Source organism: Chrysemys picta, chromosome 6 (assembly GCF_011386835.1).
Source record: "Chrysemys picta bellii isolate R12L10 chromosome 6, ASM1138683v2, whole genome shotgun sequence".
In the NCBI taxonomy this organism is placed as follows: Eukaryota; Metazoa; Chordata; order Testudines; family Emydidae; genus Chrysemys; species Chrysemys picta.
The window spans coordinates 84,858,747-84,877,908 of NC_088796.1; positions in this window are offsets into that span (position 1 = coordinate 84,858,747).

The following is a 19,162-nucleotide window of genomic DNA, read 5'->3' on the forward strand; positions in this document are numbered from 1 at the left end:
ATGGGGAATCAGCTTTGACACCATCTTACTCTCTCTCCCCACCCCCGCATTTTGCTGCAATGTCCTCCTCATTTCTTTTCCTCCTTAAGTCAACAAGTGTCTTAAAAACCCAGGAATTGTCTTATCAGATTTGGACTGGATGATACATGGTCTTTCCCCAAAGATATCTTCAGTTCCATAGGTTATTCTTAAATACAGAATAATTGTAATATATATTTGTTCACATTTTTCAAAACCTGAATTACAAACACATCGGAGACACACAGAAGCAAGGAAGTGAGAAGTTAAGCCACCTAATAGTTGCACAGGAATGCAATAATCTTAACATGCCAGCTTTCAGGCACTAATTTTACCAAACCTCATGTTACTGGAGAGAGAAACTACTCCTTAGCTTTCCCTTCCATATACCTACTTCAAAATTCTACCTCCTTGTAACTCTAGTAGTTGTGGATCATTGGTACAGTAAGGTGGGCAGAGTTAAGGTTGTGGCAGTTTTTCCCTCCTTCCCTTCCTCTCTCCTTCACCAGTTTTACCTTGTACCTTCCATTCACACATCCCAGCCCAGTTTATTTCCCTTTCCCATGAAATTTACAGCCCTCCCTATCCCAATGATACCGATAGCACCCCTCTATGCCTCCTGAAAGCCTAGTATACTGTGGTCTTCATTGGCTTTACTCCTAGTGGAACAATAAGAGATGGTGCCCATCTTTGTTAAAGAAAGTCTAAGTATCCTCCTTCACAAGCTGTTAGGATGACCACCATTTCCCAACTGAAGGTAGCTTGTGTCCCAATGAGATGAGTGGGAGATGGCAGCCATTTAAAAACGGATTATTATTTGTGAGTTTCTTGGAAGGAAGAAATTGTATGCGCTAGTCTCTGCAGACAAACTTCAGTTATGGAGAATGATGGTAACAATTGACTCTCAATCCTACATAATTCTTATGAAAAACTATCCACTGTACCAGATATACTCAAGGGACCTCTCCCTAGCAACTTGTGATGTGCACAGTTGTTTTAAAGATGCATATCAACAATGAAATATTAGAAATGCTGACAACTTGGGCCGTAGACCAATTTCAAACACTTATAAAAATATATTGCACAAGACGACATAAAAACTATATTGAATATTCAATATCACAGTGTGTGTGAAATTTCACACAGGATGTCTGTTTGTGTGTGTGGGGGGGGAGAGAACAGGAATTTATGCCCAATTTTAAGTCTGTTTCAGCACAACCTTTACTATAGAATTGATCATTTTGAGGATGTTTTTATACTTGCAGGTAGAGGGCAGTGTTATGCATAGAAATCCTACGAAGATATAATTGCTTTCTGAATAACATCTGAGTGAAAAATAAAACCAGACCCTGAAGTCACCAATTAAATAGCGCGCACACAGAGCATGGAGAATAGACTTTAGGAATAGGGTTCTGTAAATATTAGCTCAGTGTCAGTCTTGCTATAAACCTGAATCTTCATGTAAAATCTGACACATCTCAAGAGATGTGTCAAGCTGGCCTGGACACTTCCTTGCCTTCTATATATCCCATTTGAATAGCTACATTTATTTGACCATGTTGCTTTTACTTCAGGCAATATTATGAACCTATTCATCTCTTCATTGTTCCTGCTTTACATTAGTATAACTTCTATCAATGGAGTTACGTTGGTGTAAAACTGGAGTAACTCACTTGTAAATGAGGCGTTATGCCTCCAAAAAGGGCTGGGGAGGAGGAAGTGCATTATCTGAGGAGTGGGATTTTGCATGAATTATACCTGTTTTCCTGTTTACTAATGTCTGAAAATGGTATATCTGACTTTCTGGTGTCATGGCTGTTACAGTGAAATCTGTGTGAATAGGTATTAGACTGTCACATTCTTATTTATTTAAAGTGAAAGTTAAATGTCAGTTTTGACCAGGAGCTGATATGTTCTAGGTATCATTTCTTGCACTTTGGCTTATGTACTGGGATTTGGGGATAAATTTTGTACATCTGGCAGTTACATTTTAAGAAGCAAGGGATTCATATTGGAGGATCATGCTATATTTGGGCACAATTAGGCAGTACTCTTTGTGTTGTTGGTATTGGTTGTAGATTGAATGAATTACTAATCTGAAATGCCTAGAGGCAGTGGTTTTGAGAAGCTTCACTCCTGGCTGCTTATTCACACACTGCTATGACTGACATAAGGCAAAAAAGTAACAACCCTAGGGAGAAACCATTTCTACATAATTCTACAAAGTGAGAAATTATGGAAGGTCTATGAAACATTTTATAGCAAAATGGGCTACATTTGCTTCAGCGTTTTTACATGCCTATATTACTCATTCAAAAGCTGCATCATCACAGAACTAATTCATAAACTGTCAATAGCAGTTTTATAGTATACCCAACAAAGCTAACGTCACGTTCTTGCATTATCTCTATTCTCTACACAGAGATTCAGATCCTCTTAGAGAAACAGCTTGGATATGTGATAACACACCAAATAGAAGGCCTGCTTCAGGAGACTATTCTTGGTTGTAAGAATCTTTTGTGCACCCAACCCCCAGGTCTGTTCCCTCTAATGCACACCATCAAACCCCTTATTAACAGAACTAATTGAAACATCAAGAAATGGTCAGAACTCAACTGAATGGGGTATCGAATGTTTCTGAAGCATTTTAATTAACCCCTAGTACACCAGGGAACTATGCAAATTAGTTTACTTATTTCCCTGAGTCCTTATTGGGGTTATTTAATTAACATATTTTTGAAAAGTGTGTAGGCTTCAACAGTGACTCAAAAATTATGGTTGTATAGAGAATTTGTGCTTAGAGCCCGACTAAAATCCCTCTGTTTTAATCTTTAAGGATTGCATTTGTTCTTCAAATTAGGCACAATAAATTTTCAGAGCACAATAGCATTTTATGTAAAAAAAATTTTAGTGAAACATTCAATAACTTTTATGGAGGGAACATTTGAATGGCTTCCTTTATATAATCCTCCCCTTTTTGAAAAGTGGCCTCTGTCGGAGATAGCCTGTGTGTGTATGTGAAGCTGGAATTTGTGGGGACTGTGGTTGGTGAGCTACGGGAAGCTAAAGAAATGTGAGGAAAAACAAAGCAGTGTCCCAAATGTTGAACACTTCCCAGTTTAGCTTTTGCTTGAGAAAATGTCTCAAAAGAATGGCTGGCCGATTACCAGAAAAACATCTTCCATAGATAAAGTACTTGAATATTGTTGGTATATAGTATTTGGCCAGCTACAGAAGTACATGATGGATAAACAGTACTATTCATTGATTAATATATTTGCTGAATATTATTCAACCAGCTCTACTAAATAGTGGCTAGACGGCCGCAAATTACTGCTGTGAAAGAACATCTATATCTTTTAAGTAGTGGGAAGTCTAAAACTTTTACTTTCTCATTTAGTCCCTTTTTTATTATTTTTTTATTTTTTACCTAATCCATCTCTCTATATGTCCCATCTGTGCAGTGAGCCTTTTTAATTGATGCCTCACAACGAACTCTTTCCTACATAAGTCCACACTCCCTATAATGAGCACACATAGTTTTCTGTATGTTTTTCATTGACAAGATCTCAGCTGCACATCATTGACAGATCGTACACTGGTGTGATGATGGGTGCTGGAACTAGGAACGTTGGGGGTGCTGCCGCACCCTCTGGCTTGAAGTGGATTCCATTATATATGGGATTTACAGTTTGATTCAATGGCTTTAAGCACCCCTGCTATACAAATTGTTCCAGCACCTCTGGTTGTGATATATAAAAGATCTGTCTTGCCAATCAGAATAGGGCTTTGGACACAGTTTCTGCAGCCAAAGTCTAATGCTTCAGCACAGTACCTATTCCCATGCAAGGAGCAGAAACGTCAGCAAAGAAGTTAACCTCATACCCAACTTTGAATGTGTGAGATGTCTCATTGAAGTCAGTGGGTTTAGGCATGTGCTTAAGTACTCTGCTGAAATGGGTCAGTAAGAACAGAGGAATAGCACAGTGTGAACATACTTGCAAAGAAATTCATCCCTATGTGTTTGTTGCTGGTTTCTTACCTAGATGAATGCAGTGGTGTTGTATCTGTGGTGGTCCTAAGATATTAGCGAGACAAGGTGGGTGAGATAGTATCTCTTATTGGATCAACTTCTGATTGTGAGAGAGTCAAGCTTACACAGAGCTCTTCTTCAAGACCTGAAGAAGAGCTCTGTGTAAGCTCGAAAGCGTGTCTCTCTCACCAACAGAAGTTGGCCCAATAAAAGGTATTACTTTATGCACCTTGTCTCTCTTTAATACCCAGATGAATATCAGGCATTTTACCTATTCCAAATCCTTTCTTTGGAAAGTGATGTAACTTTCAGAATTAGAAATATTCAAGGTAGGTTAAATGTGGGTCTTGTCAGTGTCCCTTTTAAGTGAGTGATGCTAGTAGTCAAGGGTATAGCAGTATGTTTAACTAGAACAATGTCATTGACCCTGCCCACCAGTTTAGCTCAGCATTTTGAATCAAGGTCTAACCTCTATCTCACAGACATTGAAATTAGAGAGGAGATTGAATTACCATAGATCTGAGATCTAAGATGTGATTTCCGTGATGTTTATTTTATTTTTACTGAATATTTAGTGATAACTTTTTTTGAGACTTTCCTAATATTTCTATAGAAATGGGCTTCAGGGAATTTTTATAGAGGCTGTTGTTCTTCTTAAATTGAATACCAAAATAGTTTTTTTTTCTTTTTTTTCTAGATTCTTTTGTCGCCAAAAATCCTGTTATTTGTAGGGTTTATGTTGGAAGTAAAGTAATCAGAAGTATAAAGTTAGGCTCCTACCCTGTAAAGACTTACACAGGGGCTGAAGTTCACACACTGTCAGTAGTCCTGTTGAAGCCAGTGGGGCAATTCAGAGTTCATAAGGGGGAGCATGTATGCAAGCCTTTGCTGGATGGTGATTTAGGGCCTTTTCTTGCAACCCTTAATCATATGAGTAGGCCCTACTAATGTGAGTGGTTCCATTGTAGTCACGGGGTCATGGATATTCATTTTACTAAGAGTTGTCGGGTTGTATCATTAAATGCGTTTCTTTGACCAATCAAAGTGATTTTAAAACTCTTTCTACTAAAACAAATGTTAATAATCTGATTATAATTATAGCTATTGCAGTTACATTTGGAGTGACTGGCAGGGGTGATGAGAGTGTCAAAAGGAGGAGGTTGCAGTAACTGGGATGGCTTGTGGATTCAGAGATTTCAAGGCCAGAAGGATCAATTGTGATGATCTATTCTCACCTACTGCATAATACAGGTCATAGGACTTCCCTGAATTAATTTTTTGCTTCAAGACTAATAGCTGTGGTTGAACTAGAGTATATCTGTATTAGCAAAACATCCAGTCTTGATTTAAAAATTGTCCAGGATGGAGATTCCACCACAACCCTTGGTAAGGTGTTCCAGTGGCTAATTATTTTCACTGTTAAAATTTCGAACCTTTTTTTTGAGTTGAATATGTCCAGTTTCAACTAACAGCCATTGGATTTTTGTTGTACAGTTTTCTGCTAGGTTGAAAAGCCCTTTATTATTGGATTTCTGTTCACCATTGTATTGTCTTTGTTAGACTGCTCACAGGAATGGAGATCTACGCGGGATAGGGTAAACTAAACTTGGTTTTATTTACAAGGCTTTCAGATACATACTTTACTTTCAGCAGCCCACCTCAGCTTGTGGGCATACAGAGCCAGTATATCGGAGTTACTTCCTCTGCCTTTTAATGGGACAGTGCACCAGTTCTCTAACTATGCATGAATACTATACTCCCATGTAGGTTCTTATAGATTGTGGTCAAGTCACCCCCCCTAATCTTCTCTTTTGATAAGCTAAATAGACTGAGCTCCTTGAATCTTTCACTATAAGGCATGTTTTCTAATTCTTTAATCATTGTCATGAGTTTTCTGTGAAAACTCTTCAATTTATCAACATCCGTCTTGAAGTCTGGACATAATATTCCAGTTGTGGTCACAGCAGTACCAAATACAGACCTAATAAACTTGTCTACTCCTACTTGATATTCCCCAGTTATACATCCATGCATCATATTAGCCCTTTTGACAATAATATTGCACTGGGAGCTTATGTTCAGATGGCTATCCAGCATGACCTCTCATGTCTCTTTCACAGTCACTGCTTTTCAAAGATTCAGCCCCCAATCCTGTAAATGTGGCCTACATTCTTTGTTCCTGGATGTAAACAGTTGCATTTGTCATTTGAAAGGCATATTGTTTGTGCCTAGTTTACCAAGCAATCCACATTGCTCTATCAATGACCTATCCTCTTCCTAATCTTTGGGTCATGTGGAAACTTCATGAGTCATGACTTCTCCCCACCCCCAGCTCATTGATTAAAAAATGGTAAATAGGGCTATGAATGTATCCCTTTGGGACTCCATTAGAGAAACACCTGCTTAATGATGATTCCCCATTTACAATTACATTTTGATGCCTATCAATCAGATTTTAATCCATTTAATGTATGTCATCTTGATTTTTGTATTGATAATCAACATGTTGTGTGGCACTAGTCAAATGACTTGCAGAAGTCTTAAGTATATTATATCAGCCCTATTACTTTTATCAACTAAACAAAAGATGATCAGATCATGAATGACGGTTTTAGCTCCTGGAAGAAAGAAGGATCTTGTGATGACTGTAAATCTTCTAAAAGACTTGTATATCACACTCAGCACTGTACAAAATCAATGCAGAACATATTGAATGGTAAAAAACTGGAAGATAGTTCTCAAAACATGATTTATAAATGCGGAGTCATCTGTTTCTAGTGGATACCTAGAGGGATCTGTTCTTGACCTATTGCTAGTCAATATCTTTATCAATAACCTGGAAGAAACCAACATAAAATCATTGCTGGCAAAGTTTGGTAATGAAACAAAAATTGGTACACGGTTAAGTAAAGATAAGGACAGGTCAGTTCTGCACAGTAAGCCCAGATCGCTCAGCCAAATGCAATGTCATAATCCTGGGAAACAAAAATGTAGGTCACACTTACTGTGTTTTCTACAGAGAGACTCCAAAAAGCACTTAGATTTCATAGTAAGAAACCAACTGAACATGACTTGCAGTGCAAAGCAATAGTTAAGAGAACAAATACTACCTTCAGTTGTATAAACAGAGGAAATATTGAATGGAAGTAGGGAGGTAGCTCACTAAAGTGTCAACAAGCGTCACTGAAATACTATGTCCAGTTCAGGTTTCCACACTTCAGAAAGAATGTTTAAGAATGCAGTAAAGTTGGAAATAGTTACAAAAATGGTTTGGCATCAGGAAAACCTGCATTATAGTGAGATTAAAGTAAAGGTAAACTGAAGAGATCCATCTTCCTAAAGAGAAGATAATGAAATGACTTGATCGTGGTCTAGAAGAAGCTACATGAGATTTCTGACAGTAGATGGCTCTCTACTATAGCCGACAAAAGTTTCACAAGATCCAATGACTGGACATTAAAGCTAGACAAATTCAGGCTAGAAATAAGATAATCATTTGTTAGTGTTGGTAATTAACCATTGTAGAACCATCTTATCTAGGAATATTGTAGATTCAATTTTAAAGACTAAGTAGAGAATGTCTTTCTGAAAGAGATGCTCTAGGTCAACCAGAAGGTATGGACTTGATGCAGGAACCACTTGGTAAGTTTCTATGGACTGTGTTACTCAGAGATCAGACCAGAGGATCAGAATGGTGCCTTCTGGCCTTAAAAACTATGAATAGCCATAGCTTCTGGCACTTAGTTTCACTTTACCGGCACCTGGTGTTCTTGAATTTACACCATTGGTCTTAGATATGGATGCTTTCTATCTAAAGAAGAACCCAGAAATTTTTGAATTCTCTTTTTGAAACTCACTATCCTTTCATACAGTTAATTACTCATGGATCTATTAGTACATATTATTAAATACTCAGATGAGGAAACAGTTTTGTAAAGTTTAATAAAATTAAGGTTCTAATGAGGCTTTTGATTTAGGCTCTATTTTTTTTCCACTTTGTTTCACAATGTATCTCGTTATCAGGCCAATAGTGACATTAGTGCAGTGGTTCCCAAACTTGTTCCGTCGCTTGTGCAGGGAAAGCCCCTGGCGGGCCGGGTTGGTTTGTGTAACTGCAACGTCCGCAGGTTTGGCCGATCGTGGCTCCTGGTGGCCGAGGTTCGCTTCTCCAGGCCAATAGGGGCTGCTGGAAGTGATGCAGGCCGAGGGGTGTACTGGCTGCCACTTCCAGCAGCTCCCATTGGCCTGGAGCAGTGAACCGCGGCCACTGGGAGCCGCAATCGGCCGAACCTGCAGACGCGGCAGGTACACAAACCGGCCCGGCCCGCCAGGGGCTTTCCCTGCACAAGCGGCGGAACAAGTTTGGGAACCACTGCATTAGTGAAATATTGATCACACATTATTCAAAGTGTCATTATGACCAGAGTCCTAGTGGGGAGCCAGCTATGGTCACTTAATTAGGGTGAACCCCAAAGAATGGGGCAGACAATCTCCATAAAGCTGGTGGATATTCCAATACTTAGATTTACCAAGCCAGCATAAAACAGCTTCTTTATTACTTTACTGGTTACTCAGAGTCCAAACAACACAGTTCTCTTAAAGTGATCCTGCCTCAGGCCTCCATCCAGGTACCCAAATATGATTTCTATAAATCTTATTTCATCATATAAAAGAAAAGATTTTTATCAATTCCAAAGGATTGGAGCAGTGGTAGGCAAGCTGCAAGCTGCATGCAGCCTGTCAGGGTAATCTGCTGGTGGGCCACCAGTTTGTTTATATTTGCAGGGCCGCCTGCAGCTCCCAGTGGCTGCAGTTCCCCATTCCCAGCCAATGGGAACTATGGGAAGCAGCGCGGGCTGCAGGGACGTGCTGGCCACTGCTTCCTGCAGCTCCCAGCGGCCGTGGTTCTCATGCAAATATAAACAAACTGTCTGGCGGCCTGCCAGCAGATTACCCTGATGGGGCACAGGTTGCCCACCACTGGATCGGACACATTACCTCCCAAGTTAATGAATGTTTCAAATCTTACCCAAATAAATGCTACAGCCAATTCTTATTAACTGAACTAAAATTTATTAAAAACCAAAAGAGAGAATGTTTTTAAAAGATCAATATACATACCAGACATGAGTTTAATTCATTGAGGTTCAGCTTCATAGCAGAGATGGTGAGCTTTGTAGTTGCAAAGAAAGAGTTATTTCAGAAATAGTTCATAGGTTATAGTCCAATGTCCAAATATCATATTCGGATAACTGAGACCTCAGTCTTGTGACTCAAACTTCCTCTGATGAAGCCTAAGCAGATCTGAGATGACAGAATCAGGACCTGAGGATCTTTTATACAATTTCATGTCTTTTGACAAGTTGGAGTTCCTCAGGGAACAAAAGGTAATTAGAATGACTTTGAAGGAGGTCCATCACCAGTACTTAGCTATACGAATTACCATAAGGCCATTTGCTTGTTCCGTCACCATTCACAATACATTTCAAAGACAGATGAATACTGAGATATCCTATGTTTGCAATTCATTTTTGATGTCTGAACTATCAGAATACAGCATAGACAGGGACTGCTGATTACATTGTTGACCCTACTCATACATATGTAAAAACACAAATATCTCTCCACATGTCTTTTGAGGGTTTTTTATTTTGAAGGATGTTTAACCCTTTCTAGCCATGCGTCACAGTTATATAACTTCATGGTTATTGATACAAGCCATTTTCTAAACTTGAGGTTAGATTAAGATCTTTTTGGAGAGGTGTGTGGTGTGTGTTTTTGCGCACTACATCTCAACCCTCTACCTTTCAGTGCTTTTCCTTTGGTTTCCAATGTTTTTGACCCCTGTTCCCTAACAAAATCTTTCTTTAGAGGTACAACTTATTTTCAGCCCTGCAGCATATCAAATTAACTGGAGTGTAGTCCTGAAGCATCTTTTGGTAAATGGTTAGCTGCTTTAGATGACTGCATAGGGATATTGCATAGTACTTTGGGTGACTAAGGTTACACTACTACAGTGTTGTTTTTAAGAACAAACCACTTAAAATAGATGTAGTTGTGCTAAACTGCTATTGAATAATCTCTTCATTAGCTTTTCTTCTTCTAAAGGCATGTTGTAGGCAACTAGTCTTGGATTTAATCAAGAAATAAGTGACCACTGAAAATCCGTACTAGTTATGTTTAATTATCAGAGCCTTTCTTCAGTTACTTAAATTGTGCTCTGAACGTTTTCTTTTTAGGGTGTTGCTGTTTAATGTTGTTTAGAATTTAAACTTTTTCAAAGTAAAACTATAGTGAATAATGGGTAACAATATTCAAGTCACCATAAGGGAAAATAACAGAGGCAGACTTCATAAAAATGCCAACAAATGCAAGCTAAGGGCATCTGCAACTTATCTGCCAAGGCTCTAAGCAATCATCCAAAATAGCTTTGTGATTTTACTTTCAAAGCTATTATCTTGAACCTAAATAAGTATCTGTCAATAACTATCAGCTAGGAGGCTGACCTTTCTCTGGCTGAGACAAAATCTGCAGAGTGTTCTGAGAAGGTTGAAATACATGTCTGAGACTGCTGATTCCAACTTAGCAGATGCCCTTAGCTGGCACTTCTTGACTCAGCTATGAGGTCAGCCTTCCTGTCATTGCCTTTATGACAGTGCTGCAGAGCTTTAATGGAGATACGCTCAGTTGGTAATTGCTACTCGCTTCTACCCATGGCTAAAGGGAAATTACCTATGAAAATATGGATAATAATAAATGCCAAACTTCAATCTTTTTACAGGTAATGAGACCTTATTTAAAAAAAAAATAAGTTTCATGAGCTTATCATTAAGAAGTATCCATAGAACCAGTTTTGAATGATATTATTGCTAATACACCAGCAGGCATATAAAGAATCACATCAGGTTATCAGTCCCATAACACTGTCATGTTATATTATGTAATGCAAAAAAGGCTGAGACAAGCTGCTGATTTTGGACAGAGTACAGAATGATGCTCTCTGGGAGACCTTAATCAAACTGGGTTTCTCAATGTCTATTTCAGGACGAAATTTTGTTTCTAGGAAGAATGCAGTGATTAGTTATAACTAGAGATGGAGAAAAACTTCAACTTTTTCAATTTCACTCTGGGTTTGGATTTAAATCCTCAGCTCAAATCTGTCTCTGGGATTTTGGTTCCAGACAGGATCCAAAAAAAGGAATGGGTCTGTTCTTTAGTTCTGGGTTAGATTAAGCTGAACTCTTATGAGAACTGCTCATCAGACTTGGGTACTGTTGAATCTAAATCCATACTCTGGCCCTAATTTGTCCTCAAACAGTGACACCCCTAACCCCACAAGCCTTAAACCTGATCCTGATTTAAACATCATCTCCTTAGTACATCTTTGTCTATAGCTGTTTATACACCTAAATCAATTTTCTTTTTCCTTGCCCAGTGATTGTTCATTATGGGGGGCCTTGCAGTAGGTCAGTTTCCATGCTGAAAGAAATTGTCACTGCACTAAGTCAAAGCAAACAAGCTTTGTTTGTGGGACCTGTGAAGGGGCTGGTAGGACAGAATATTTACCCCTCCAGTCAGGAATTGATAAGTAGAAGGCAAATGGTGGCAGCCACTCTGCAGCCATCACCAGCTTCAGTAGGTTGCCACATCATCCATGCCCCCTGTGTGCTCCAATATGTCAGGGTATTCATCAGTGGATCCATGTCTCTCACCTGATTTTTTTTCTTTTTTTTTTAAAGAGAAAACCACAGTATTTTATGGAAATAGACCAACAAAGTAGGGAAATGGGGTAGATCTAATCTATCTGGACTTCAGTGAAATATTTGATAGAATACCATAAGGGAAACTGTTAGTTTAAGTTAGAGAATATAGGCTTTAGTGCAAGAATTGTAAGCTGGGTAAGGAACTGGCTAAAGGAGACAACAGATTTGTGCTGAAAGGAGAGCTATTGGACTGGAGGGCGGTTTCTAGTATAGTTTGTCAAGGATTGGTCTTGGAACTGATTTTATTAAATATTTTAATTAATTATCTTGGCAAAAAAGGAGTGTGCTAATGTCATTTACATAAAGTTGGGAGGTATCCTCAAATCAGAAGAGGATTAGAATTTTCTACAGGAAGAATTGGATGACGTTGAGGACTGGAGTAATGGAAGTGAGATGAGATGATTAGTACAAAGTGTAAGGTTATACATTTAGCAGAAATCCTTATTAGTCTCTATATGCTGGGGACATGAGAATGGTAGAGAAAGACCTGGGCATATTAGTCGATCGTTGGATGACTATGAACCCCAATGTAATTGGGGCTGGGGGGCGGGAGGGCGAAGCAAATACCTCACATGCTACATCCTAGGACTGTGTTTCCAATAAGGAGAGAAGTATTAATTCCATTGTACATGAGAGAAGTAAGACCTCACCTGGAATACTGTGTACAATTCTGGTTACTCATGTTCAGGAATGACTGATTCAACCTGGAAAAAGTGCAGAGAAGGGGTGCTAGGATGATCAGGGGAATGGAGAGCATATTTTACAAGAAGAGCTTAAAAGAGCTTGGCCTGTTTAGCCTAGCAAAATGAAGGCTGAGAGGGGATATGATTGCTCTCAATAAATAATTTAGGGGGTAAACAGCAGGGAGGTTGAAGAGCTATTTAGCTAAAGGACAATGTTGGCACAAGAACAAATAAGTGTAAACTGGCCATGAATAAATGTAGGCTGGAAATTAGAAAGCTGCTACTCATTAGAGGAGGAAGGTTTTGGAACAGTATTCCAGTGAAAGGTGGAGGGGGGGAAGGGCAGCACACAGCCTAAGTAGTTTTCAAACAGAGTTTGATAAATTTATGGATGGGACTATATGATGGGATTGCCTGTGACAGCAGTGGACTGGAATTGATGACCCAGGAAGTCCTGTCTAGTCCTATACCCTATGTTATGGCAGGTGGCACCATCACATGTAGTCTGCCAAGATTTTTGTTAACATGTGAGGCAATGTTCAGTCACAGAAAGACTTAGGGTTGTTTGTTTGTTTGTTTGGGTTCTTTTGATATTGTTGTGCAAGCTTCTGAGCAGAGGAGCTGTGCAAGCAGTAGGAGTATTTGATCTTTGCCTTGGTCTCTGATTATCTCAAGAATTTACTTTAAAGTCCCTACCTGGGAATCTGGCATTAGTGTTTGGCCGAAAATCTTAAAAGAAAGGATTGGCTGCTTGCTCTTTTGTGGTCACTTGTCTGGGCACAGAAGTGTATATGTGTAAATAAAATAAATTACAGTTAGATCGTATTAACCCAGACTCTGTCACTGATTTCTCTTCCCCTGGGAAGCTGACCTGTAAGGCCCTGGTCATTTGCTACCACTTGGCAAAGGGGCACAATATTTTGGATAAGTAGTGTACTTTTTAAATGAAGGATTTCCTGTTTCTTCCCTGTTTCCCCTCCCCCCCCCGCCTGCCCCATTGTAGAGTGTTTTGCACCCCATACACCGCTTGCTTCACTGTATTTACAACTTTGAATGGTGCTAGTCCCTTTTTGATGAGAGCTGCCATTTTATTGACACCTCCCAGAATGAAGTTCTGTCTGATGTAGGTGTCACAGTTAAGGGCAACTGCCCGTGCATTCCTCCTCCGTGGTCCAGCACACGCTCTAGGTTCCCAGTCTCCTCCACCACCAGCTCTCTTGGGTGGAGACCTGCACCTCTCCCCATCCTGACTGGGTTTTTTTTTTTTCAAAGCTGCACAGTTCCCTGCCTACCCTGTGATTTCCCCAGACTGCCTAAACAGACCAGAGTCTCTGTGCTTTGTATGCTTGTGCTTGCGTGCGCTCTCTCTCTCTCTCTAAAGTGTGACTGCCCACCATTATAAATTACCACACAGCCTTTATAACAATATTCTTAAGGTGAAAGCATTACAGTGAAAATATGTTAAAACCAACAAAAAACCCCCTACCCGCATACTGATAAGCTTACCAGAGATCCCCTCCAAACTCCAGCAAGGGCTCTGCGAGGAGTCAGTACTTCAGACCCCAACAAGGGGTTTTTCTGTGGTTACAAATTAATAAGTTTTTACTCATGAATAGTTCAGTTTTTCCTTTATACCGCTTGGGCCACTTACCTTGTCCTCATGTAGCAGGTGATAGACAAAGGTCCACTTCTCAGGGCATAGCTTCAAAAGGTTGAGTCTTGCATAACCAAAGGTAGTACATTTGCATTCACCTTGCCCGGGAGATTTCCTGAGACCCCACTTGATTTTGTCTTAAATGTTCATTCTTTTCAGGCACACTATTTTAACTAAACCTTTAAAGTTCATAACGCTTCCCAGGGTTTACATTGGTCACATCTCCCCCTGTAGATGGTACATACAATTCTATAGTAATGCATAAACTTTGCATTTGTAATAGAATTGACTCCAAAGCTACTTAAACTTGATTCAATAAGGTTTTTCAAGGATATTGCAGAAAATTGACGTATCTGTCACAGTAGTCTAACACATAGGAAATGCAGCTCAGCATTTGAGTGCATGGGAGAGGCAGGATGCTTTTGAAGTTCTAGTGAGGTGCAAGAAATTTTAAAGTATACATGAATCATAACATTTAAAAATAATGGTTTTATCTATTGATGCCAAACGCCCCCTCTCCCTCCCATGGACAACCCATCAGCCAAATTCTGCAAAAGGCAATTTTTTCATTAAAATAACTGTCTATAACACATGGTTATTAAAGCTTCCTTCTGAATGTCAACCAGCAGCACTAAGATATGTGAGCTGTTCTCGATTGTCTCAAAGAGATGTTAACTCTAAAGCTTAATTATATAAAATTTTAAGGACCAGATTTTCAAATAGCTTTCAAATTCAAGACCAATTAGGTTATTACATGTGCCAAATGTGAGCAAAATAAATAAATAGCACAGAACAAAATAAACATATAAAACTGCCCTTAGGCATTTTGTTCCAACTCAGCAATAGTTAATGCAACAGCAACTTTACTAGCTTAAAAATGTAATTACTAGATACGACTGATACTGTTGGTGTTTGTGCAAATCTACTAACATCCATGTAAAATCTAGGGAAGTATTCAGCTGAAACACAATTTTAAGCAGTTCTCACTCTACCCCAAGTATAAAAAAGTGCTACAACATACATAGGAAACTAGAGGTTCTCCATGTAAACTATGTAAGCAATTGCTGTAATTGGTACAGAGACATTATGCTCCATGAATTTCCATGAGAAAAATCTTTCTCAGACTGTGGTCTACAATATAAAAAAGGTTAATTACAATAGCACACTTTAGGGAGCTGTAAAAAATTAATATCACAGAAGCAAATTGATAAAGTGATTTAAAACATTTTCACCAACCCTTTTTCTGTGTGATAGCAATTCCAGGATTAAGATAAGAAGAACAGGAGAGTAATTCACAAAAGATACACTTGTAGTGGAACATCTGGTTCCTTAGCAAATTTTCCTGAGTCATCCCGTTCAGGGTTTATGCCTCTGAGATGATTGTATTATCTGATAGCCCAGCCTTCAGTTAACTTGTCTTTTTTTCAAAACATTTATACAATGATTTTTTTATTATTGCTCTCATAAACATATGCATCATAGATACTTTCAGCTGCATGCTCAGATAATATGATGTTGGAAGCCATATAAGTGCCTAGATGGACAGAGATTAATAGAACATAAAACTTAAAGCTAAATGATGCTCATTAACCCTTTACAGGAGCATTTAAGGGGGAGCTCTCAACCAAGGGAGACTGCTTAAAGCAGACAATAATCTCCCTAGCTGGTCTTAAGGAAGTACAGAGATACTTTTATTACTTACCATTTTAACATTTCCCTTAAGTCTTGCTGAGGGAAAAGATTATAATTTCACTGTATTTACTTTCCTTCCTTCACAAAATAATACACTTTCTAACAGGCTGGGCAAAGAACACAGAAGTGATATTTAAAACTAAAATTTATACACATGCAACTTTAGAATAAACACTCCTTTTTAACCTAGGAGAATCTCTTCCTTATTAGATAACAGACTGGGGTTTTAGTGTCTGCTTTGGGAGATGCTTAAAGGTGTTGTGAAACACACAGACACAGATGAAGGTGGAGCATTTAGTACATCTCCCATATGCTGCACAAGAATAACAAAGTTGCTACTTCTCTGGCTATGTCCACAGTTGGAGCTGGAATAACACCTGCTTGTGCTAGCTCTCATCAAGAGAGCACACTAAAAATAGCAGTGTAGCTGCAGTAGCACAGGCAGTAGTGAGCAATGCAATGGGCTAACTACCTCCAATGCAACCCTCTCAGACCATGTGAATACACACTTGAGGCAGCTAGTCCATGCTGTTGTTCACCACTGTCCGTGCTACCACAGCGACGCTATTTTTAGTGTGCTAATGTGGTGTTTAGATGTGCTTGTAATTTTTAGAACTGGGAACATTGGGTGTTGGGAGTCTGAAAGGACAGGAAACAGGAAGGAGGGGGGAGGAGTTGAGGAGACTGAGTGAAAGTTACAGGGGGTGCAGCAGCAGCTTGGTAAAGAGGTTTCTACTGTAAAAATAAAGTCCTGTTGAAGTTTGTTAGTACCTTGCCTTGTTGATACAACAGCTAGCTTGATAAGGGCTAGAACCGAGTATGCCTACTGAAGTTGGGAGTTACACCCCCAGCTCCTAGTGTAGATGTAGCTTTTGTTTCTTGGGATTTTTGACTCACAATACTGTTGTTCGGATGAAATCAGGTGGCTGTAGCAGGAGGCTTGAGCTCTTCACTTCACACATGTGGGGATCCCTCTCTTGGCTGTAGACTTCAGGCTCAGTGTAGCTGAAAGTCGGTCTTTCACCTTTTCTTTCACTGGGTGGCCTGTCTGAGGAGATAGGGGAATGTCTTCCCATATTGACCATGTTACATGTCTCTGAGAGAGAGAGAGAGTGCATATCATTTTCCTCTGCATAGTATCTGATATTTTGGGGGGTTATTCTCCCCTTTACTGCACCTCGGGGGTCAGCTTTGTATCTTTAAATGAGAGGATTCCAATGTACTGTACTTAACTTGGCCCAGTCCTTTGGCAGTGGGTAGAGTCTCTGTCTTAGGTCACTACAAGATTCCAGTCCATCATGGTGGTTATCTTGCACCACTTGCCGGAGGTGACCACACCACAGATGTCCCTTCCTGAACAAGAAGTGTGAGGGCCTATGCTAGGAATTTGGTAACAGGCTTCAGTATAGGCCAAAAAACATCAAAGCCATATTTGCTCTTACTCTTTGTCATAATTAATGACTGTTAGCTACTTTTCACTCATGCACTCTGGCACTAGGTGAAAAATTAGGGAGGTGACTGTGCACAGTCTGGGTACAAGTTCATAACCTTCCCCGCTAACCTAAAGACACAACTTTTTTGACATTTCTATGACACTAATTTCTGTTGGTATAGAACAATTAGTTATCCAGCTTCACCCAAATATGGACCATACCCCAAACATGTGATAAGGTTCTTCACATGTTTTCCTGGCAATTGAACCTCTGGCTTTCCATTAGGCCCCTTCATGGTTATTGTGCATTCTCTTCTACTTCCCAGCTATGCAGCATAAGGAACTGAGCTTCAGAGGAACATATATACATCAATAAACATATCATGAGCTCATGATCATCCTTCCCCCATAAATCAGGGGATCTGACAGGGAAACACTTAGCTTTCATAATTTTGAGAGCTAAAGTATGATACAATTCTTAATAAACATCTTAACCTCTAGGTCTGGTCATACAGTGAACTATCTGGTTTGAAATCCAATAAGGGCAGGAGAGTATTTTTTCCTATTTTAAAATGCAGATTAAGCTTAAAAATTAATATGTAGAGGAAGTTTGCTTAGTTTTCTATTTGAAATCAGGATGAATAACTTTCATGGAAGGGTTGAACTGATTACTTGCTGTACATCTAAAGAACTCTCATCAGATGAAAGCCCAAATAGTATTTCATCTTGGCTACACCAATGTAAATTTGAAATAACTCCATGGAGGTCTCTTGATCACAGAGCAAATGCAAGATGACTGATTTTTCCCAAAAGGGTGAGATGATTAAGGAACTTGTATCACCTTTAACAAGTTTTTGGGCCATAATTGATCACATCTAGGTCCACAGATGAGTCTAACAGGTCTCTGACAAGAGACATGGGACCAAATTTTGCTCTTACTTACCCTGATGTAAAGCTAGAGCATTGAAGTTTCATTACAATCAATTAGCAGAACATGCCAGTAGTGTTCTGAATTGAGACTCCTTGTCAACAATTGTAATTCAAGGAAAACAAGAATACCCTTGATTTGCCAAAGGGGGATTTTTACCTGAAATATTAACACACTAATAGAAGAACATTTCAGCCAATATAATATTAACATAGGTATACATGTTGGGTTTTTTTGTATATTGTATATTTAAATCTACTCACAATCAAAATATCACTTCTGACAAAATATCTGTTCATTAGTTCAAGCAACAGTGAAATCAAAATTGTTTACATTACTACTTCTGTTAGAACTAACAGTAATAGACTTATGTAGTTTCTAAATGCCAACTTTCACTATAACATCGAAAAAACATGTTGAATTACTTTGGCATTTGTTTTGGTATTTGTCCAGTATTTATATACACAGGTTTATATAATATCTGAATGAAGAGGGTGTCGTACTTTCATCTTTGCTATTCCTTTTATAAAATAGTTTAACTGGGGAAAAATTCTCTTTGCATTTAACTTTATGGGGCTACACTCAGGACTTTACTAAGGCTTCTATTTATGACCATTTTTTAAAAAGCAAAAAATAAACTACCGCCTCCTTTTTATGGTTGGTGCAAATTACATACATAAATCTGTAAGTGGTAGTTCATGGTGTATGCACGCATAAAACAGTATGCACAAGGGAAGATGTGGATAAATATAAATGTCTTACTCATGTTTTTAAAGTATTTCTACTCAATATTTTTACCACTATGAAAACAAACACCGATGAAAATAAGCAAATATTTGGTAATGTCTATTGAACAATATCTGTGAGTATTCTAAAGACCAGTAATCTAGTTATTTATCTACTTCTACTACTCCTAGCAATGTAAAGGGCTTTCATTACTTGTGTGTATGGAGAAGAAA